The sequence below is a fragment of the Cryptomeria japonica genome, chromosome 7, assembly GCF_030272615.1.
Source record: "Cryptomeria japonica chromosome 7, Sugi_1.0, whole genome shotgun sequence".
Classification (NCBI taxonomy): Eukaryota; Viridiplantae; Streptophyta; class Pinopsida; order Cupressales; family Cupressaceae; genus Cryptomeria; species Cryptomeria japonica.
The window spans coordinates 519133990-519159236 of record NC_081411.1 but is presented as its reverse complement, the minus strand read 5'-3'; positions in this window follow the sequence as shown (position 1 = coordinate 519159236).

Genomic DNA, 25247 nt, shown 5'->3' with positions numbered 1-25247 from the left:
GTAATTCCAGAGCAAAGTGGAGCAAAAACAAGAATACCGAATAAAATGAACAACTGAATAACAACCTCAATACCCAATCACACAACTCGATCAAAAAATCATGCAAACACATAAAAATTTTGTTGAATCAGCTAGAGATACATATCTCAAAATCCATTAAACTGTGACAACACAACTACAACACACTAACCAATTAATATGACTACAACACAAGAATGCATAGAAGGATATGTTGACATCAATGACAAAACATCATTCCAACAAACTTCTCAACAATATCCAACAATCTCCCCATTTGGCATTGATGGCAACATATGAATGTGAAAACAATAAATGCAAAGAAAGAAATCAACAACCCATAACACTGAACAATATCCCCCTAAGATCAGCATAGGATATAGCAGTTTTTCACATTACTCTCTCCCCCTTTGACAACAATGCCAAATACACATACATCACAAATCTTGATTCTCTCCCACTTAGATAAACACACAAATATAAACATCTATACCACAACACTAAATACTCCCCTTGAGTAGTAGACAAACCCATAAATCTAGATCATAAAATATCTATGTGAAGCTCACTAGACTGATGCAGCTCCATGAAACTTAGTTCTCATTAGGAGGGGCAATCACCCCTAGCATCTCTCTGAGATAATCAAAAGTATCTTTAGGCAAAGGCTTCATGAAGATATCTGCAATTTTCTCCTTTGTAGATATATACTCCAATCTGACTTCCTTCTCATTCACCTTCTCTCTCAAGAAATGAAACTTGATTGATATATGCTTGGTCTTTGAATACAACACCAGATGCTTAGAAATGTTTATAGCACTTGAATTGTCACAGTATATAGCAATAGGCTCAATAAAAATAACTTTGATATCCTTCAACATCTGTTTCATCCAAATCACCTACATACAATTTCTAACAACAACAATATATTCGGCTTCAACAATAGACAAAGATATAACATTTTGCTTCTTACTTGCCCATGAAACTAGTCTCTAATCAAAGAAAAATGCATCAGCACTAGTAATCTTTCTCTCATAAACATCACCTACCTAATCAGTATCAATAAAAGCACTCAAAGTGAAATCATCATCTCTAGGATACCACAAACCAAAATCAATAGTCCCTTTCAAATATCTGAAAAATTATTTTAACAACAGCAACATGAGACTCCTTAGGATCAACTTGAAATCTAGCAATAAGACAAACAACATGCATAACATTTGGTCTAGTCTGAGTCAAATACAACAATCCACCAATCATATATCTATATCTAGTCTTATTTGCCTTCAAAGAATCATCATCCTCAGTAATCTTACATCCGGTCACCATAGGTGTACCAACAAGCTTTGCATCATCCAAAATGAACTTCATAAATAATTCCTTCACATACTTAGACTGAGATATGAAAATACCTTTATCCAACTGAGTAATTTGCAATTCAAAAAATAATTTCATCTCACCAATCATAGACATCTCAAACTCATTTTGCATATCATCAACAAACTTCTTGCACAAACCATCATTTTCACCAAGATAATGTCATCAACAAAAACTTCAACAATCAAAATGTTATCATTATCAATTTTGAAGTGCAAATTACTATTAGCAATACGTTCATTGAATTTAAGCTTCATCAAACACCTATTCAATCTGGCATACCAGGATCTTGGAGCTTTCTTCAATCCATATAGTGCTTTCTTAAACCTACAAACCATATCATTTTCCTCTGTCAACTAAAATCCATCTGGTTGCTCAATGTAGCCCTCTTCTTCCTGCTCACCATTAAGAAAGGTTGACTTGACATCCATCTGATAAATTTAAAATATTTGTATGTAGCATAAGCAAGAAATAATATAAAGGCTTCAACTCTAGCTATTGAAGAGAAAATCTCCTCAAAATCAATACCTTCCATCTGAGAATAACCCTTACAAACAAGTCTTTCTTTATTCCCAATAACTTCACCTTGTTCATTCAATTTATTCTGAAACACCCATTTAGTTCCAATTACATTCTTATCCTTAGGTCTAGGAACAAGAATCCATGTATTATTCCTTTCAATCTGATTCAGTTCTTCTTCCATAGCTTTAACCCAATTTTCATCTTTACAAGCTTCATCAACATCTTTAGGTTCAATCTTAGAAATCAAGGAACACTCTTCAACAATTCTTCTGTTGGTCATCAAACTTCTATTCTTGTCACCAAAAATTTTATTTTATGAATGATTCAATCTTACATACCTGGGAGTCTTAGGATTTTCATGATTTTTCAGACTCTTGACCTCTTTCTTCTGCACTAGAATTTGCACCTTCTCCCTCATTGTCAGGCTTTTCCAGAATAGTCTGCACTTGGTTTTGGGTCTGGACTTTCTTTCCTTTATCTGCACTAACATACTGATCATCTGAATCATATCTGCAAGATTTTAGTCTCTCATTTCCTTCATCAACCTTCACATTATCACTTTCAACTATCTTTCTCAATCTCTTATTATAACACCAGTAGACCTTACTGCTAGTAGAATAACCATGAAAGATTCCTTCATCACTTCTAGCATCAAACTTCCCTAGATCTTCATCTCTTTTGATATAGCATTTTCTACCAAAAAATCTGAAACATCTAACTGTCGGAACATCACCAAATCATAACTCATGAAGAGTCTTACCAGTTTCACTTTTGATGTGCACCCAGTTAAAAGTATACATTGTCATACTCAAGACTTCTCTCCAATAGATATGCAAAACATTTCCTTCAATCATCGTGGTTCTAGCAGCCTCCAGAACTATCCTATGCTTCCTCTCCACAACACCATTTTGCTAAGGGGTCCACGAAGCATATAATTATCTCTTCACACCATTCTCTTCATAGAAAGAATTGAACTCATCAAAGGTAAATTCACCACCTCTTTCAGATCTCAGACATTTCAGCTTCAAACCAATCTTTGTCTCAACCATAGCTTTGAAAATCTTGAACTTCTCCAGTGCTTTAAACTTCTCCCTTAAGAAAGTAACCCACATCATTCTTGAATAGTCATCAATCAACAACATGAAATGCCTATCACCCTACAAGCTTCTCACTCTAGAAGGACCACATAAATCAATATGCACAAGATCCAATATTCCATTAGAAGTATACTATTTGGTTTTGAAAGAAACTCTTGCCTATTGTGAGGCCCTACCCCAACCCATCCTAGCATTTAAGTGATTTTCATGTTGAAACTATTATGGATGCTTTATTTTTATGCATTATGGATATAGAACTTTATATGATCCCAGGATTGGATAACATTGATATATTTATGCTTGATTTCTATGCATTATGGATATAGAATTTTATATGATTCTAGAATAGGATAACATTGAGATGGTGTATGTCATTATTTGATTTGTAGGACTTTATTATGATGCTAGAAATATGATGCATATCTTATGAATGGATTAAGTTTATGAGGATTATGATAATTGCTTATGTGAATTGCTTTGATATATGGTAAATTGTATTGTTTGATGTCAATTCTATGCAGAGTGATTGATTTGTATTCGTATTTATGTGTTTAATACTATATGAGACTATTTGGGAATTACTAATGTGTAATTGAGATGCACAGGAAAATTATCCATGTGACCATGGAAACATTATGAAGAATCAAGCCTAGGCCTATGTACGTTCGTAAAACCAGGGGTTGTCTATTTGAAGAGACAACAACTCGTATGTATCATAGTTTATTCATAAAGGTAAATGTTTGCATGTGTGTAAATTGTATTTATTAAATTGTTTAAATCATTCAAGGGACAATTGCCATGTGTGTAATTGTGATGTGGAATTATTTCTGTAGTGTCACTTGACACATATGTTGTATGTTGTGTTGGCAATTGTCATGTCACCTTTTTGAGAGATTTACTTTTTGTTTAATTGATATATTTCCAAATTATCCTTGAAGGTTCCAAGAAATCTAGGCTAGTGAGCCATAAGGAGGGTCAACTCAGAGTTGACCCGTAGGGTAACTTTAGGTGGACTTTCTAAGGGTTAAACCAACTCCTAGAGTCAGTTTTGGAGCATTTTTAGAGGACCCTATTGGGTACCTATAGGTGAACGCCAAATTTGTCCATGTGTCCTTCCCCTAGGACTTGTTTTACCTCCCAAAAAAGTGGGTTTTTCTAGATGGCCGAATTTCATCTTTAGGAGTGCCATCCTTGGGTAGATAACCTTCTTGGTATGTGTCATTCCTCTTCCCCATTACATTCCTCTTCTTGAGGTGCCTTGGTTAGGGAGTGTGTAAGACCTAAGGAAGACAAACCAATGGGAGCCTCTCACTCTATCCAAGAGGTTGGAAAGAGGGGGAGAAGCCTTCTTAGGCAAGAGATTGAGACTTAGTGAGTTAATCACCCACTCTCCATCTTTGGAGATCTTGGAATTTTGAAAAAAAAACCAGTTTTAGAATAGAATTTTGGCTAAGTGTTGCAACAAAGAATTGTGGAATTGGGCTGCTCTTCTCCAAGCTATCCCTAGAAAACCCTTGGCAGATTCAAGGTTGGTGTATTTTCTTACTTGTATGTTTGGAAATTTGTTTGTAGGATTGCTTGAATATAAATGTTTCTTTCTTTGTATTTCCTTTGTGAAAGTATTATGTGATCTTTCTTTTATTTCTTTTTATGCATTTTCTTGTGTTTTGGGAGTATCCAAGGCCTTCTTACCCTTGAGAGGGTAGAATGGTCTTGGGGGTGGAAGGAGTTTGACAGCCTTAGAGTGAAAGGCTCTCATTATGAGAGTGATCTCAAGGGTTTGTTTATGTGACCCTTGCTGCATAGTTTTGTTTATGCATTCGGGGGTCATAAGTGGAGAAAGTATGGCATGCATGCCTTGGGGGTCACAAGGATGTTGGGTTAAGATTGATTTTTGTTGTGTTCTTGGTTGCCATGAGTTGGCTATGATCTATTATCTTGTAGTTCTCCTCAAGGTATTTGGTCTACTTCCACCCTTGTAAACATCACATTATGTGATGAAGTTTCAGCCTTGGGATGGGAATGTGTTTGTTGAGTTTTTCCCATGCTTGTTTGTGTTTGTTTGAGTGTAACCTATCTAGGACTTGGTTCTCCAAGCTTGGGGGTGGCTTCTAGTAAGCCTAGGCTGGGAGGTGAGCACCCCATGGTCATAGCCTTAAGATTTGTATGCAGGTTGCTTGGAAAAGAAGAAAAAGGAAAGCTAGGAGTTGCTGATTTTACTTTAGTTGCAGAAAAAGAATAGGAAATGTAATATTATATTTTAGTTGTAGAAATGTGTTTATTTATTTAAGTCCTCATTTATTAGGAATGAGAGACTAGTTGGGTATTTCACTCATTTTTAGAGGTTGACAAATTGTATTCATAATATTCTTGTGAGAAAAGTGTTTTGAATGAAATTCTGTAATGTTAATGTTGTTGTCTTTTATCTGAAATCTATCAATTATATGAAATCTGTCATTTATCTGAAAATTGTCTTTTATTGAAATCTATCTTATATTGAAATCTGTCATCTATGTATCTTTGTAATTTATATAAAGAAAAATGTAGAAAGTGAAATGGAAATATTAGGAAGTAGAAAAGCAGAAATGTTGTGTTTTTCTGTACTATTTAAATGTTGCTGAAATTGTGTTTATTACTGTCATTTTTTTTATTTAAAAAAAACAAAACAGAAAGCTAAAGTAGACAAATTTAAATTTACTCTTCCTTATAGTTAACTATTAGAAGTTAAAAAGAAAAGAAATGTTGTAGATAAACCCGTTAGTTTAAAAAGTCTGTTGTCATGTGTTTTAAAAGAAAATTTATATATGCACAGATTTAGAAAACCATAAATTACAAATAGTTTTATGTCTAATTTTAATGCAAAAATGAAATTTTGACATATTTAACAAGCTGTTAAATATCACAGTCATAATATTGTCAATGCTGCATAATAAAAATCTATTTAATCCAACTAGATGAATATTTGTATATATGTATAACTAGATCACATTTTGTATAAAGGAAAGAAAAGGAGAAATGAATGTGTATCTATTTTATGTTGTCATTAATTTGCTATTTTTGCATGTTTAAAAAAAAAAAAAGGGAAGAGATTCTAACCCTAGAGAATGAAATATATATATATATATATATAAAATATATATATTATATAAAAAAAAATATAAAAATATAAAAAAAAAGACTTGTTTTGGGAGGGCCGAAACCCTTACCCCTCCCCAGAAGGCGCTGCAGGCCGCATCCGCCACTGTGGGCATCCACAGTGAGCGGCGTCAGCGCCACCACTATGGGTAACCACAGTGGGCGGAACCACGTCTGCCATTGTGGACAACCACAATGGGCGACATTGGCACCACCACTATGGGTGACCACAGTGGGCAGCGTCGGGGCCGCCACTGTGGGTAACCACAGTGAGCAGTATGGGGCCGCCACTGTGCGTATCCACAGTGGATCCCTGTGGTCTCCTTCACCCCCACTTTGGCCCTTAACCCTCCGCCACCGCATGGAGAACCCGCCCCCATGGCCGCCGCCTCCACCCTTTACCCTGCAATAGACACACACACACAAAACCCTACACACACTCAGTCACCAAGCAAAAAGAGAAAAAAAACAAGGGAGCAAGGCTCCCGAAATAATGAATTATGCAACCCTAACCCATATTCGGGTTAGGGTTAGCATATAAGAATAAAGAGAGATTATAATTATAGTTTTTATTTATAACTTTTTAATTTAGGGTTTATTTGTAAGTTGTAATATAATATTTAGTGGGTATAGTTGGTTTATTTTATTAAAAAAAAAAACATATGTATATATAGGTATAAATTTAGATTTGTTTTTCCAATTGTTTATATATATATATATATATATATATATATATATATATATATATATATATATATATATATATATATATATATAGGAGGTTAAGTTGAAACCTATTTGATTTTATTTTATTAATAAATATTAATGAACGCTTAAGTAACAATTAGACCCCTTTCACTTTTAGCTGAAATTAAATTGGGGGATTAATTTTATATAGTTCTAATATCGCAATTATTGACGTAATTTTATCAAGGATTATTAATAAGGATATTTCATAGATATTTTTTGTATTTAATTAAATGTGGACGTCAAGTTAAATTTAATTTGGGGGAGATTTGTAAATGAAGATTATTAATTGTTTTATACGAATTTTTAGCCTATGAGGCCAATTTTGGCCAAATTATTTAATAGTCAAAATTTGAAGGTTTAGGGGAAATTAAAATTGGCTATAGTATAAATTAGATTTATTTGGCAAATAACATTATTGAATTTGTAACCTTATTGGTTAAATTTAATTAATGAATTTGCATGCGCCCAATTGATTAATTTTAAATTTAAGATAGCATTATCATTATTTTTGGCCTGGAATGTTTTAAATACAATTGAGTTATTTAAATATCCCTTGACTTTTGTTAGCGATAAATTAATTAGGTTGATTAAATTAACTAATTAAATTGCGATGACCCTCTTAGGGAATGATTAGTCTTCATTAAGTATTATCACTTCATTGATGGAGTTAATCATTCCAGCTTTAGTAAACACTTCTATTTACACCTTAGTTAAGACAAAACTTAATTGGTTTCATTTTAAATGTAGATTATTTTGTGAGTTTATGTTGTCAAAAAAAACTTGTTGTTCCATTTTTGCCCAAAAGTTTGGGAACGACACCTGCTTTCCTAACTGACATTCCTTACACACCGGATTAGAAGGTTTTACAATTTTAGGCAGATCTCTCATAGCTTGTGTGGAGCTTATCTTAACCATGCAATCAAAATTCACATGACACATCCTTCTATGCCATAAACAACTTACATCAATTTAAGCAATCAAACAAATTTTACCACTAGAATTCAAGTGAAAGATGTTACCTTTAGTCTATGTACCCGATGCAATCTAAATTCAAGAGCTACTCAAGATCTTATATTTTCTATTCTTGAATTGCAAATCATAACCCTTATCAACCATTTGTCCAACACTCAAAAGATTATTCTTTATACCTTTAACATATAAAACATCATCAGTGTTATGCTTACCATCAAGAGAAATAAAACTTCTACCATGGATTATACCAACTTTGTCATCTCCAAACCTTACTAGACCACCATCATACTTTTCCATACTCACAAACTTACTCTTATCACCTATCATATGATGAGAGAAACCACTATCAATAACCCATTCATCTTTCTCTTTGACTTTAGAAGCTAACGCTTTCTCTTGAACAATGCAACTAGTAGAATCAGTAGTCACCAGATCATCTTCCTTGATATAAATGAACACCCATTCATCTCCTGAATTTCCTTTCTCAGACTCATCATCTATCACACCTTCATTAGCAGCAAAATGACACTTCTTTTGATATACAGGCTTATATGGCTTCAATGGCTTCTTAGGATTTTTATCTCTTTCTGGACACCTTGAAGCAAAGTCCTATCTTATTGCATGAAAAAAATTTAAGAGGTAACTTACCCTCATGCTTACCGACACCTTTAGGTAATCTTCTAGCGATAAGGGCTTCAAGCTCTTCAAGCTCTCTCTCTCTTCTTCCTCAAGCTCTCTCATCTCCTTCTCATATCTAGACACCCTTATAGAACTTTCTCCTGGGTCATATTTCTGCTTCAAAGATACAATAGCTTTGAATGAAAATTCAAACTTAGGAGGGGATTCACCAAATTGACTCAACTCAAAAGCAACAAGTTTTCCAATCAACATGTCTCTAGTCACATTTGTCATAGTTTGGATCTCTTCTATAGCAATAGCCTTGTGCTTGTAAGCAAGAGGCAAGGATATCAACACCTTAGCAACAATCTTAGACTTCCAATACTCCACTGACACATTTCATATTCAATACAAGCTCATTAACTTTCTACATAAAGGAGGTAATGTTCTCATCTCCACCCATCTTCAAAATCTCATACTTTCCTTTCAAGCTCTACAACTTTCACATGACTATCACCTTCATACAAAGTCTCTAACTTCTTCCAGATCTCATGAACAGTCTACAAATCCATCAAATTAGTCATCTCAAAATCAAACAAGGAACTCAACAATGCTTCCTTCGCTCTGATATTGAATTCAGCTTCCTTAATCTCATCCAGACATGTAGGACCATTCAGAGGAACATTATAAACATTCTTAGTAATCTTCTAATATCTTCCCCGATGCATCTCAGAGGACATTCCATCTAGTTCTTCCAAAGAGTGTAATTCATTTCATCAAACCTTGGACTATCCTTCTTAAAAGCAAAGGTTGCCATCCCGAATCTCCTCAAGTAGTCAAGTTTCTTCCAAAGGAAGTAGCTCTGATACCAATTGTAGGAAACAATACAACAAACTGAGAGGGGGGGCTGAATTAGTTTGTACAAAAACTTTAATTTACTTAACTTAAACACCAACTCAGATATGATTATAAGTAATAAAAGCATAAACCATCACCACATCAATAATACACATAACACCAAGATTTTTGACGTGGAAAACCCGATTAAGGGAAAAACCATAGTGGGAACCTACCCACAATTAGATGATACCCTGTTAGGAGTAAGTGAAATATTACAATGGTGAATGCACATGTATTCAAGCACACTACCTAAAGCTCACTACTCAAATACAAGAAGGGCTACAACCTCAAGGAAGGCTCACTACCAAGAACTACAAGATTCAGACAACAATCTGAATTACATGAACTAATGAAATAGCATCTTCTAATGCCAGGTTACAGTTTTGGTTAAGCACATATACTCAAACTCTTCTCTTCACACTTTTGCACACTATTTCATATTTCTTCACTTTTTCTCCTCTACCACTGAAAGATCAAAAAAATATTCACACATGGAGATACATCTCGCAAATGAATATTACATATATTTATACAATTCATCAACCTATATTTCAAGGTTGGTTAAACCCTCAACACAAATTACAAAATAAGAACCTCACACGCTACCTCAACACATATGGACCAAAACAATGCCAGCTAAGACATAGTCTAGACCCAAATCAATAACGCAACTAAGAAACATCACCAAGAATTACACCTTGAACATCCGTAACACCCTACAATCACCATAAATGTCGCATAGCATGAAGAACACCACCGGATCAAGAAAATCATCAATATCACACACAATGATCAATGCAAACCAACAACACAGATAGAAAAAGACCTAGAAACATCCACAAGAAATGTGAATCAGCACAAAAACAACCACAACATCACACCCTACTATATAATATTCATCATCATTATACCAAACCTCAAGAACATCAACTCAACTAACTAAAAAACTAAAAGATTCACTTGCAGACTTCCAAATCATAAATCATCTAAATTGATGACACACCTAAACTTTCCAAACACTCTGCTAGATCCGCAAATTAAGATATAGCAATTCTAAAGCAATGCGGAGTACAAACTAGAATATTGAATAACATGAACAACTGAATTACAACCTTAATATCAAATCACACAACTCAATCAAAACATCATGCAAACCATTGAAAATTCTACTAAATGAACTAGAAATACGTATCTCAAAACCCATTAAACCATAATAGCATGACTACAACACACTAACCAATATAACTCATTTAATTTAACTGCAACACTGGAATACACAGAAGGATATGTTGACATCAATGACAAAACATCATTCCAACAAACTTCTCAACAATATCCAACAAAATTTATTTGCACTTACATGTTAGTATATTTTAGTTAGCCTTTGCATTCATTTGCATTATCATTTTCATTAGGGCTTAAAATAGGCTTGTTAGTCTATATTTATCCTTTTCATCCTCATTGTTATTTCATTACATCATGTATTAGTTTCCTTCTTGTCAAATTAGTTGCATTTGCATTAGTTCATTTATTAGGTTCATTTATCATCCTATTATCATTTAATTATATTAGGCATAATGTAGACTTGTGAGTCTATTTCATTTAGGTTCATTTCATTCACCTCATTTATTCCTTTAGTTTCATTAGTATATTGTAATTCATTTGTTTATTTTGGCACTAACGATTCGTGTCCATGATGAACAAAACAAAAATTAGGCTATATTGTAACTTTTTATTGCATGCATCTAACAATTTTTACATTAAAAAAAATTTGTTGTCCTAAGAAAATGGCTATGAGTCTTGAAAATATAAGATAGGTTATTGTAAAGGGGCCTCATGTGACCCTATAGGTTCAAATAGATCATTTTCATATGCCCTTGATTCCAAGAAATAACAACAATTCTTTGAACTAGGGTACTTAAGAGATAACACCACTATAATATGGGCTTGAATGTTTAGGTGAATTGGTATGAAAAATAGGATCATTCCTAGCATAAACCCACCTACTCTAATGTGTTGGAACTGATGATTCTTTCCAACGATGAAAAAAATGAAATTTGGACTACCTTGCAACTTTTCATTGCATGCATCTGACAATTTTGTATCAACAAAAAAATTGCTTCCCTATGAAAATGACTCTAAGTCTTGAAAATATGATATGTTATCATAGAGGGGCCTCATATGTCCCTGTAGGTTCAAACAAATCATTCCTATGCCCCAAATTTTGAGAAACGACCCATAAAGTTCAACAATTTTTTGAACTTAGGACACTTAAGTGATAGCATTGCTACGATATGGTCTTGAAGGTTTGGGCGAGTTCACAAGTAAAATAAGAGTATTCCTAGCATAAACCACCTACCTAGATATGTTGGCACTAATAGTTCATTCCCATGATGAACATAATGAAAATTGGGCTACCTTTCAACTTTTCAGTGCATGCATCTGACAATTTTTCATATCAACGAAAAAGATACTGCCCTAAGAAAATTTCTTAGAGCCTTTAAAATATGGGAAAGGTTATTGTAGAGGGGACTCACATGACCTTGTAGGTTCAAATAGATCATTTTTATGTGCCCTATATTTTGAGAAATGACCCATTAAATTTTGACAATTTATTGAACATAGGCCACTGAAGAGATAATTTTGCTATGATATGGCCATGAACATTTGACCAGGTCAAAAAACAAAATAGGAGTATGAATAGCATAGACCTAGCTACCTAGAAATGTTAGCACTAACATTTCATGGCCATGACAAACACAACAAAAATTAGGATACCTTACAAATTTGCATTGCATACATAAGCCGATTTCTACATCAATAGAAAAATTGTTTCCCTAAGAAAATGGCCCAGAGTCTTGAAAATATGAGATAGGTTAGTGTATAGAGGCGTCACATGACCCTTTAGGTTCAAACAAATTGTTCATTATGGGAATTTTTGTATGAATATTCAAATTGTAATGAATAAGCACAATATGATTTTCAATGGGATTCCTCAAGGGAGGCCACCTAATAAGAGCTTTGAGCATGTGATTGAGCAAGAGGAGGGCTCTAAGCTCATGATTACAACTCATTATGAACATCCTAAGAGGTTCAAAAAGGATATTGAAAAATAAATTAAGGAATTTTTACATATTGGACATATTAGGCCTAGCTCAAGTCCCTTTACTTTTTCAATTATCTTGGTGAAGAAGAAATCCGGGACAATGAAAATGTGTATTGAAAATTGTGCACTTAATAGAAAGACAATAAACACAAGTATCCCATACTCAAGATAATTGATTTGTTGGATGAGATACATGATGTAGTGTATTTTAATAATATTGATCTTTGTTTGGGACATCACCATATGAGGGTTACAGAGAATGATATTCGCAAGAAAACATTAAGGTGTCACCATGGGAACTGTGTGCTCCTGGTCATGCCCTTTGGATTGACTAAATACACTTCCAACCTTTCAATCTTTCATGAGAAATGTTTTCAACAAGCAATTGTGAAAATTTATTTTGGTGTTCTTTTTATGATATTCATATTTATAATAATATGTGGGAGGATAACACTAGGAATATTGATGACATGTTTGGCATCATGGAGGAACAATCCCTATTTTCCCAAGCTTCCAAGTGTTGTTGGAAATATGATTTTGTGTTGTTTTCATTGATGTTGATCTTGGTTGTCTAGATGGATTCTGGTTCAGATGTATTTTGTTTTGGTGTTAGAGTTGGTGGAAATCCTTTTGTTTTGGTTGTGGAAATATGCAGGAAATGGTTTTTAATGTTGAATTGATAGTTTGGTTTGGTATTTTGATTTGTGTTTTGTAGAAGTCAACTATTACTACTTTCTAATAGGTAGGTTGTTTATCAAACTGGTCTGGAAAGTCTTTGGTGGCCTTCAGGTATGTTGAATTTTATATTGTGTTTTAGAGGATGTGATTATGTGGTATTTAGAGTATTCTCAATATGATTCTCTTGTGGTGTTAGTGTTCACAAGTGAGTTATGTTGATTTCATTGTTGTATATTTAGTTATGTTGTGGTTTGGTGTGTTCGATTGGCTTATCTTATTTGGATCATGTTTTTGGTCTAGATATACTTTGGATGACAAGTTGGGATATTTTTATGGGTCTCATCTTGGTGTGTGGAGATCTACATGGAGTATTTTGTATTGGAAGATATATTTTTGGCCAACTATTTGACAAGCTTTAATGCCTATCTACATGTTACATTTGGTGATAACCATGGAGGATGTGCTAGCATGTACAGATCACTAGATATTTATTGGAAGGATGTTTTATGATTTATTTGGGTTCCCTCTTTCTCTTGGAGTGGGCCACCTTGAGTATTTTTGGTCCAAGTGGCTTATTTTGTGTAAAATGTTTTTGGCTGACCCTCAATCATTTTTTTGATGTTCTATTTCATATTTAAGGAATGTGGATGGATGAGTAGAAAGTATGAAATGTGTGTGAATTGATGAGAAGTTTATGCAAATTATATGCAAGAAAATTTGAGTTTGTGAATGTGCAAAAGTTAGATTGTGAAGATCTTTGAAGGTGACATATTCAAGAAGATAGTATGCAGAGATAGAGATTGTGCTCAGAGATATTTTCCATAATATTGATCACTTGATTTTGTTGTTAAAGGACAATTTCATGTTCAGGAGATCCTTCTCATATTAGTTCTACTATTTCTTCAGTTGCAATATGACAGTGAGTCTTCTAGTAGCATTCTTGTATCTTTCCCCAAAGTAGTGAGCCTCAACTGAACAAGTCCTTATTTTTTGTTTTGCCTAAGGTTGTGCACCTTATCTCTACAAGTCCATTGGGTGTTGTTTCTCCTTAGCAGTGAACCTAAAACTTTGTAATCATTTTTATTTATATTGTGAGTTAGATTCTCACCATGGCTTTTCCTAGTTTGGGTTTTCCACATATAATTTGATGTTCATGTGTTGATGGTTAGTGATTTTTCAGTGTGTGGTTGAATTTTGTTTATAATTAATTTGTTTTGAATTTCAAAACTGATTCACCCCCCTTCTTAGTCCTTCCTTTGGTTCAACATGTGTGAGTTTGGATTGATAGGTATTCTTTTATTGGGACATGTGATTGGTGAAAATGGAGTCCAAGTTCACGAAGAGAAGATAGATGCCATTTTGGATTTCTTCCATCAAAGACACTATACATTGGTAAGATCTAGACCTCTAAAACCCCAAACTTAAAAAATAGATATCACACTTTTGGTATGACATTTTAGGAGATTGTTTCAAATCATAAAAAAATTTCTTCAACTTATAAACTAATTTTTCTTTACCTTTGACCATGAAATTCTCTGACTGTGACATGTAAATTTCTTCCTCCAAGTCACCATGAAGGAATGTAGTCTTCACATCCATCTACTCAATCTACAGTTCATAAGTTGTTGCAAGTGATAATAGGAATTGAATGGATTCCATCTTGGCTACAAGAGAGAATATTTTACCATAATCAATTCCCTCCACCTAAGAATGCCCCTTAATGAGCAACTATGTTTTATGCTTCTCAATACTGTCATCTAAATAACATTTCTTCTTGAACACCCATTTACATTCAATAGGTTTTCATCCTTTAGGAAAAGGTACTAGATTCAAAGCTCATTAGTGTTAGCAAACAAAGAAAAAATACAACTAAAATCCAAATTGAATATCCAAACCTTTTCAATTGCCACCTAACACACATAGAACTCCTCAATTGCTGAGGTTGGGGTTCTTCCTCTTCTTTAGAACTTTTAGAGCTTCTTAAGCACTTTTCATCATCAAGTCCAATAAGATTGTGCACTACACCTTTCATCAAAGTAGGTGGAATTTGAACTACATCCTTTGGTTTCTCTTCTTTGTCTAGTTGCAAATTAATAATGAAAGGTTTCATCTCTCAAAAAAATACTCTTTCTATAAAGAACCTTCTCTACAATTAGATCCCAAAGATTGTAACCCTTCACACCAACATCATAATCGAAAAAGATACACATAACTTCCTTTTTTTTCTAATTTTGTTCTTTTCTCAGTTAGCACATGTGCATATGTCTCATAACCAAATACTCTAGATGTCTCATCGAAGGATTTTTATAAGACCATGCCTCCATGAGTGTCTTATTAACAAGCATTGATGTAGGAGATCTATTGATCAGATAACATGCAAATGGCTACACTTTCAGCCCAAAAATTACATGCAATGTTTGTTGGCAATATGAAGGAATTGATTATGTGTTGCATTGATGTTTTGTCATTGATGTCAACACTAGCTGTTATGGTTGTTTACCGACTCCCGGTAGAAGGATTGGATTGGGAATATTATCAGTTGATTGTCACCGGTATGATCTGAATGATGGAATAAGTTTGTATGAATGGTTCATATGCTTCTAAAGTATGTTTCAGTCAGTTGGTATTGACTTGATGATCAGATGCTATCTTATGTTCTAGTAAGCCTGCTTTGTAGGTCTGGTAAGGGTTTCACCGGCAGAGCTTTATTCAAGATCTTTGATATAATGCATAAGTGGTGTTGGTGCGTCTTCTAGAAGGGATTCAAGATGTTGATGGTGACTGTGTTTGTGCCTTGACTAATTGGTGTCATTTCTTTGGCGTGTGTGGATATAATTTAGGTCCAATGCTATCTAAGTTATGGACCGGTTTCATGAAACGTGTTGGTGGATCCTTCTGATATGCTTTCAAGATGTTTTATTGATTGGATGATATTTGTTTGGCCTTAGGCCAACATGTTTTATGATTTTATTTCTAGATTATGTAATGGATCTATTGAATTATCATTTGGGTGGCCAATCTAATTTGTTAGGTCTCGGGTTGGAATAAAAGTGACGTAAGATCTCATTGTAGATCATATATGTATAGGCAAGGAGAGAATAATGTAATAATCATTTGTGCATAGGATTTGGTCAATCATAGGTTATCAAGTTGGGTTTATGAAAGAGGTTTTAGGCCTCCAGTATTGAGATTAACCAGAACTGTACTCTGGTATAGGAGATGCTATACTTGCAGTTCAATATTCATTCTAGATTGTAGTCCATCATTTTCTGTAGTCAGTGAGGCTCCTTTTGTGATGAGAAGTGCACTCTAGGTTGTTGGCCTTCCTGCATGTGCAAGCCCCTTATTGTAATTTTATTCATCTGATCAGTGGATAGATATTGTGGGTCTCCAATCCCACCATGGTTTTTCCTCTTTGAGGTTTTCCATGTATAGATCTATGGTGTTATGGTGTTCATCTTTTTGGTTGCATTGTTGCTTTTTGTTATATGCTTTTATGTTTATCAGTTGTTGAGTTGTTGTATTAATAAGGTTAAATTTCTCCATTCTAGTAGAACACTGATTCACCCCCCCCCCCTCTAAGTGTTCTTGGATTCCAACAAGGTCATCACCACTCAACATACTCCTAGCCCTCCCCATCAATATTATGCCCATGATCTCTGCAATACCATTTTGTTGTGGGGTGTATGGATTACTTTAATCTCATGCTCTTTATAGAACTTATAAAGTTATTTCAAACAAAACTCACCACTATTGTTAGACCTTGTTCACTTAATTTTCATACCAATCTGATTTTCACCAAAGATTTAAGTTTCTTAAACCAACTAAAAATTTAGATTTATTCTTGAGGAATATATAAATTTCCGTCTACTATAATCATCTATAAATGAAAACAAAATATATAGATTTTGATAATGAAGGAACATTCATGGGACCAAAATAATTTGCATGAATATAGTTTGAAACCCTTGAAGATTTATGAGATCTAGAATAAAAGGAAACACAATTTTTCTTTCCATATACACAATGTTGGCAAAAATCAAACTTGAGATTACAATCATCAAGGGTGTAGAGCCCCTCCCCGATCAAGCTCTGGTTAACTCAGTTGACCATGGTTGACCTTACTAATTAATGCTATAATTCAATAGGATGGGCTATGTTAGACGGATAGATTGGTGATAAAAGTAATTGAACCAGGTTACGGAATCATTTCACCTTGAGGTGTACATTTTGATGTGTTATGGATACATAACTTTATATAATTCTAGAGTAGGATAACCTTTTTTTTGTATTAAGCATCATATAAACATGAGTTACAAAAATTGAGAGTTTGGGCTGTGAACCTTTTAGCCGACTAAAGAGTTAACACATAAGATCAGGAGCTATATTAGATAACAGCTCAATCCATGATATATAGTGATTTACATAGGAGTTGAAATTACAAAATTATATACAAAATGATAGTTATGATAAAGCGTCTTGGGGAATACAGCTAATTGAACACAAATGAGGATCCAGGGTCATTGTTGTCACCCACAAGGGGGAGCCAAGCAGTCCAACCTAGTTCTCCATCGCTCCAAACTAGCACATTCCCATCAGCGAACTAATCTTTGTAGGGGTGGGAGGGCATTCCTTCCAGCTCCAGCTCAATGGAGTCTTCTCTCTATTGTCGGGCCTCCATCTCTTGTATGAATCTCATCAGCCCTTGCTCAAAGTGAGTCTTATTGCTTCCCATGCAATCCCAAGTGAATCCATGTGAGATTTCTCTTATGAAAACTAGAGTAGATCCATTCTTTAACCACCTGTCAAATTTGTCCTCCTCCAGTCTTAGAACGGCTATGACCTGCATAGCAACAAGGTAACGGATGAGTCTCCTAAGAGACTCAGTGAGGTTCCTACTCTTACCATTAAACACATCATCATTCCTAAATTTCCAAATGATCCACATAATTTCCAAAGAGAGAGCAGACCAAAATAGATTAGCATGTTTCTTGCTGCCTCTAATATAACCAAATACCATCTCTTCAACAGTAAAACAATTGCTATTAAGTGAGATACCAAACAGATTCCATACTTCTCTAGCAAAATGACAGCCAAAAAAAATGTGATAAATAGATTTAGGGACACGACAAAGTTTACATAGAAGGGGGTCTCCGTTGTTGTCTTTCAATGGCAGTTTATGAAGAATGAGTCTCCAGGCAAAGAATTTCTTTTTAGGCTTAGTCGGGTAGGACCAGAATCTCGATAGGGTAAAATGACATCATTTAGAGTCCCTAGAATAGAATAACCTTGAGATGATGTATGTCATTATTGGATTTGCAAGACTTTACTATGATGATAGAAATAGGATGCATGTCTTATGTATGGGTCAAAATTATGAGGATTATGATAATTGCTTATGTGGATTTATTTGGATATAAGATATATCGATTTGTTTAAAGGTAAATTGTATGCAGTGTTTGATGTGTATTCTTATTCATGTGTTTAATATTATATGAGGTTATTTGGAATTACTAATGTATAATTGAGATGCGTAGGAAAATTATCCATGTGACCATGGAAATATTATGGAGAACCAAACCTAGACCTATGTACGTTCGTAAAGCCAGGGGTTGTCTATTTGGAGAGACAACACCCTGTATGTATCGTATTTTATTTGTGAAAGTAAATGTTGCATGTGTGTTAAATTAAATTTATTAATTTGTGTAAATCCAACAAGAGACAAATTTCACGTGTAAATTTGTAATGTATTTTATTGTGTCACTTGACACGTGTTGATTTATGTCTTGATTTTTGACTTGTCTCTTGGAGGGAGTTGTCCAACTATAGCTTTTTAAAACATTTGAATGTGTTTCTAAAATTTCCTTGAGTAGAGAGTCTTTGGAGTGGTCAACTCAGGTTTGACCCGAAAGTTAACTTCAGATGGGTTTATAAGGGGTCAAATGGACTCCTAGGGGTAGTTTAAAGGTGTTTCCTAAAGCCCATAAGGTATACCTATGGGTTAGGAATATTTTTAGGCATGTGTCTACTCCCATTGACTGTTTAGTCACCCCAAAAAGTGGGTTTTCTAAGATGTGCCAAAATTCAAAATTAGAAGATGTCATCTAGATAAGATAACCTTCCCTTTTGTTGAGAGATCCTTTTTGATCTTTTTCTTACTTTTTCCTTTTTCAGTTTTAGAAATTTGTGAGAACTCTCACTGAGGTCTCCTTAGGCAAGAATGAAAGATTTTGTGGGCAATCACCCACTCTCCATTTTTGGAGACTATGCATTTTTGAAAAGTTGGTTTTTGGGATTTGAAAATTTTGGCTAAGTGTAGAAGGGGGGATTGTGGATTTGGGCTGCTCATCCTCAAACTAGTTCTAGCATACCTTTGGGTAGATTGAAGGTTGGTTCATCTCTTTGCTTTTTACGTTGCATGTCTATGTTGGAAGGTTTGGTTGTATGTGAAAGTGATTCTCTTGTAATTCCTTTTGTGAAAATTATTAATACGTGGTCTGTCTTTTATTTTCTTTTATGCATTTCCTGTGATTTGGGAGTAACCAAGGCCTTCTACTCTTGGGAGAGTAAGATGGTCTTGCGGGTGGTAGAAGTTTGACAGCCCTCGAGTGAGAGATTCTCTTTATGAGAGCGAACTCAAGGGGTGTATATGTGACCCTTGTTGCATGGTCTGGTTTGTGCATTTGGGGGTCATAAGAGGAGAAAGTATGGCATGAAATGCCTTGGGGGCATAAGGATGTGGGGTTAATGAACTTATGATATATTTATGTTTTCCATGAGCTAGCTTTGTGATCTACTATTCTTGCAGTCTCCTCAGGGTATTTGGTCCACTACCACCCATGTAAAATCATCACATTTTGTGATGGAGTGTAGCCTTGGTTGGGAAAGTGTTTGTTGTATGTTTTTCCCTTTCTTGATGTGTTTGCATGTGTGTAACCTATCTAGGGCTTGGTTCTCCAAGCTTGGGGGTGGCTTCTAGTAAGCCTAGGCTGGGAGGTGAGCACTCCATGATCAAGCCTATAATTTATTTGCAGGATTGCTTGGAAAGAAAAGAAAAGGGACAAGCTAGGAGTTGCTGGGTTTTGTACTTGATTTGCAGAAAAAGAATAAGAAAAAGGGATACTATGTTTTCAGTCACAGAAACGTAAATAAAAAGTTGCATGTTGTATTTACTTTTAAAAAGGAAAGAAAATGTATCTATTTTATTTAAGTCCTCATTTAATAGAAATGGGAGACTAGTTGGGGATCTCACCCTATTGTAATGTTGACTATATTGCCCTTTAAATAAACTTTAAAGAAATGCATTATTTTTTATTAAGTATTATTCTGTTGCAAAAAAATAAAAATGAAATGTGTATTTCTAGATTTAGTTCCTATAGTTTTGAAAATAATATTTGTTGTGTATGTGTTATTTTGAAAATCAAGAAATTCATTTTATCCCCTTATGCATTTGAAATCTTGGAAAAGAATGAAATAGAAAAGCATGTATGTTAGTAAGTTGGAAATAAAACATTTAGTCCTATTTATGGAAATGCAAATATAGTTTATTAAATTCTGTCATTTTTCCTTTTATTTATTCGCAGAAAATAAATCTAAAAATTAACATGTCTATTTCTAAGATTTATTTCAATGCTTTCTAGTCTAAATATAGTTGTTGTTTAAATTTATTTAATTCTGTTATTTACTATATGCAGAAAATAAATCTAAAGTTAAATAGTCTATCTCTGATTTTAGCAATAAGGTATTCAAAAAAAAAAAAAAAACACACTGTTTTGAATCTGAAAATTTTAACTAAATCTGTTTATAAGATATCCAAGAAATGATCCTAATAAAACAAAAGTAAACAAATAAACTTCTTGTTTTTTTTACTATCATTATTTTGTTAATACCCTGCAAGTTGGTTTCAAAATATATATATATATATATATATATATATATATATATATATATTAAATTGCGTCTTAAAATATCAAAAGTATATTTTAAAATATCGAATATATAAATATACTTTTGAAGGTATATATATATATATATACATTATTATACATATATACCTATATACATATATATATATATGTATATATATATATATATATATTTATTTCTTTAAAAAAATAAAACAATATTAAAAAAAATTCTAAAAAAAAAAAAAAAAATTTAACAAAGAGAAAGAAAGGGCTTGGCCCCTGCGGAACCCTTGCAGGGTGGCCCCCCCGCACAGTGGGCGGTGACCCCCAGCGGCGGCCGCAACCACCACTGTGGGCCGCAACCCACAGTTGGGAGGCTTCGGCCCCCACTATGGGCGGCGCCCCACAGCGACGGCGCAGCCGAGCTGTGGGCCGCGCCTCACAGCGGTGGCCAAGGCCGCCTCTGTGGGACGTGACCCATAGCACGACTGCGGCCGTCCCTGTAGGGAGCCCTCCCCCATGACCTCCACCTCTGCCTTGGTAAGTTCGCTTTCCCCCCTTGCAACCAAAAAAAGAATATGAAACCCTAACTTGGTTAGGGTTAGGGTATTCCGAAATAATAAAAGGGAATAAAAGAAATGGGGTTTGAAAAGGACGTTTTATAATATTTTTATTAGGGTTCATGTGTATTATTTTTATAATAATGTGAGTATATATATATATATATATATAGTTAGAAATATGAATATATAGGTCAAATTGTAGATTAAATATATTTCTCTAAAATTTGAAGTGGAATTATTCTTTAAACTTGAGTTATTATGTAGTTCTATAAGCTAGCTTGGAATTTAATGGAAAATATAGTGAATTTTTCTACAATATTATCACATTTGGGTAAATATATTTGAGAAGTTTAATTGATTGAACTTAAAGCGAGAGGTAATGTGTATATTGAATACGAAAGATTTAATAGTTGATGTTTGGAAGAAGTAATATATAACAACTTGATTTAAATTATATAATTACATTTTAGAGATCTAAATGGTTTGTATAATTAAATGGAATAATTTAATATAGTTAGTTAAATTATTTATTTAAGAGGATATTGTAGTGGTGTAATATATTTTCTCTAAAATAAAATTAATGGACTAAGTCTTGCGAACCTTGTTAACCCAAGTGGATACTTTTATCAAATAATTTAATTATCATAATGATGTTTGACACTTTAATTGTATCTGCTCAATGAGATAATATTAATACAACAAAATAGTATTAGTGTTGAATTAATAGAAGCCATATTTAGTTAGGAAACTTGATATATATTAAATAAATGATATTGAACCAAGTAATTATATTAATGTCTATGTAGTAGCAATTGAGCTAATTAAGTACTAATAAGCGCAACTGAAATGAAAGGGACTTATGAGTGAATTTAATATTACCCTTTTAATAATTATTCATTCCACTTGATAATAGGAGTTATCATATTTGTTATGTTAGTAATTTTCTTAATCCTATCGTCCAGGAGTTTTATCAAGACCTAAGGCTTCTTGTTAAACTTTATTACATCGCTCACTTTAGTAACTCATTTTAATATCAATTAAGAATTCATTTGGAACAACTTGATAAGTTGTCACAACTATTTAAGCAATGGTTGGACGTAATTTAGTGTTTAAAAAAAAGAAAAAATTGTTGTTTGTGTTTTTGCCCAAGAGTTTGGGCATGACAAAGGGCTTCAACAAGGTTCTTATTTTTCAAGGCTTTGTGACCCTTCTCAGCAATACAACCGAGTCTTTGATGTCTGTATACACATAAAAATGGCTATGACCGATTAAATAAATATTTTATATTTATTTAATAATTATTCTTCTATTAAATAGTTAATTTGAAAATATTAATTTATTTAATTCACTTCGTGTCTTTCTATTAATTAATTTAATTGAAATATTTTATTAATTAATTCATCTATTCTATTCCTCTAATTAATTGAATATCTAATGTTTAATGATTATTCTCCTATCCTATAGTCTCAAATATTAAATAATTTCTTAAATTGTTTAATCTATTATCAAACTCACCTTCCATCTCCACTTCATCTTCCCTTTGCCAACTCATCCATCATGTGGCTAAGGAAATTAATATTTCTTAAATATTAATTCATCATTTATCTTCAACCTCCAAATTTAATGAAATATTGTGTACGTACACATATTTCATAACCTCCTATATTCTCTCCAACATCCTTAATCTTAGGAAGGACTTGAGTCCACTTGTCCTCTCATGCCTAAATTTTCTCCAACCATCCCTAGATTCCCTTAGTCAGTAACCCAGTCAAGGTGAGATGAGTGACACTTGTCTTCTCCTTCCCCCTTTCTTTCAACCTCCACCTTTTCTCACAACCATCCAAATCTGCAGATCTAATCATGACCATTGATCTGAGCCACATCATTTTATCCTCTCAAAGTCTATAAAATCAAGAGTTTTAGTTGAGAGAGAGTTAGACTTCAAGTGAATTTGCTAGCCAATCATTTGCAAAACTTATGTATCCGTGAGTTTTAATCTTGAAGCAAATAGCATAATCATTTTAGCATAATCATTTAGCATTGCATATCATAGCATTTGTGATCTATCAGTTATGAGTCCATTCTTCATATGCCATCTCGAAAGCTATCAGTGTTTGTCTGAGATCACACCATCTGCAACCAGGAATATTGGAGTTAGGACACAATGAGACATAAATCATGAAGGTAATAATAGCATTTTTATTTCATATGTATTTCATGTAGTTTCATTGGTTGAGTTTGGATTTCTTGTAGCATTTCCATTGGTATTTTGTGAAACTAACTTGTTGCAGGTAGCATTTTGAGGATGAAATTCAAGTCGACATATTTTGGCGCCCACCTTGGGGCTACAAGACCTCGCATATACTTTTAAATTCTTTAAAAAAAAAGAAAATTTAACGCATTTGTAATGCAGATTCATGCATGTGTGAATTCTGACAACGCTTTTGTTTGATAGGTTAGCTTATATGTCCTTCAGGTTAGTGCATCTATCATGTAGGCTAGTGTTTTTGTCCGAGAATCCACACATTTAATCTATAGGTTAGTGCATATATCCTTCAAGTTAGCATTTTTGTCTTATAGATTAGCGCAATTGTTAGTTTGGTTAACGCTTATGTTAGAGAATTTTTGCTTCTTAGTCCACAGAGCAACGCTTTTGTAGTGCAGGTTAACGCTTTTTCTTTGTAGATTAACACTTTTGAGGTGAAAGATAGCGCATTTGTTAAGACAGTGCTTTTATTTGCAACTGACAGAATTTTCTTGCAAGTCCAAATGTCCCAGAGCTTAAATTTTTCAAATTACTGACATGCATGTGTAGGATTGTGTTTAAAGCAAATTTTATACATTTCCTCACCTAGTTAATTAAGAGCTCTATTTTGGAAAGTAACACATCATGTCTTGTTCATTTAGTTTAGCTAAGGGGATAAATTGACAACATGCAACTTGCATTTTTAGTGACTTCTTTAAAATAGTTGCACATAGACTTTAAAAGGTTAAAACAAACTTGTGTTTTCCGTGCTTGATGAAGTAGTAGGTAAGTATGCTCTCACCTTCATATGGTGATCACAAAACCAGACCTACTTTCTTTTATGTATAACCTTTAGAGGGTCTGCCTTCCTAAGCTACCTTGAGGGGGCTAGTGAGAGGGGAATGACCTAAAGTGGAAATGGGCTAATACCGAGTCCTTCCAATCCACTCTAAATAAATTATGTTTGTGACAAAAGTTCCAATCAACATGTGTGCTGATAAGTTCATACCGACACTATGTTTCCCCATAAACCGTATAGAGTGTAACCTCTATAGGCTGGGAACCTTCTATATTTACAGAGCTGAAAGTGCCGCATGTATGGCCACATGACTAGAATCCTTTACTAAAAACCACTTGTACTAGTTGCCAAAATCCTTCTAGTTGTTGGCGCAGGAGGTCGGACCTCTGGAGCAGCTCACACACATACGGTTCTTAGTACAGATATAAATTTCTCCATGGGGAGTTTTCATGGAAGCTGGTGCTTGGCTGCCTTAGAGAAGTGAGTGTCGAGGGTGGAGCTAGTGGGGTCAAGCATCTAAATATATGCTTTGAATAGCGTAGCCTCGGGGGAAACCCCATGTG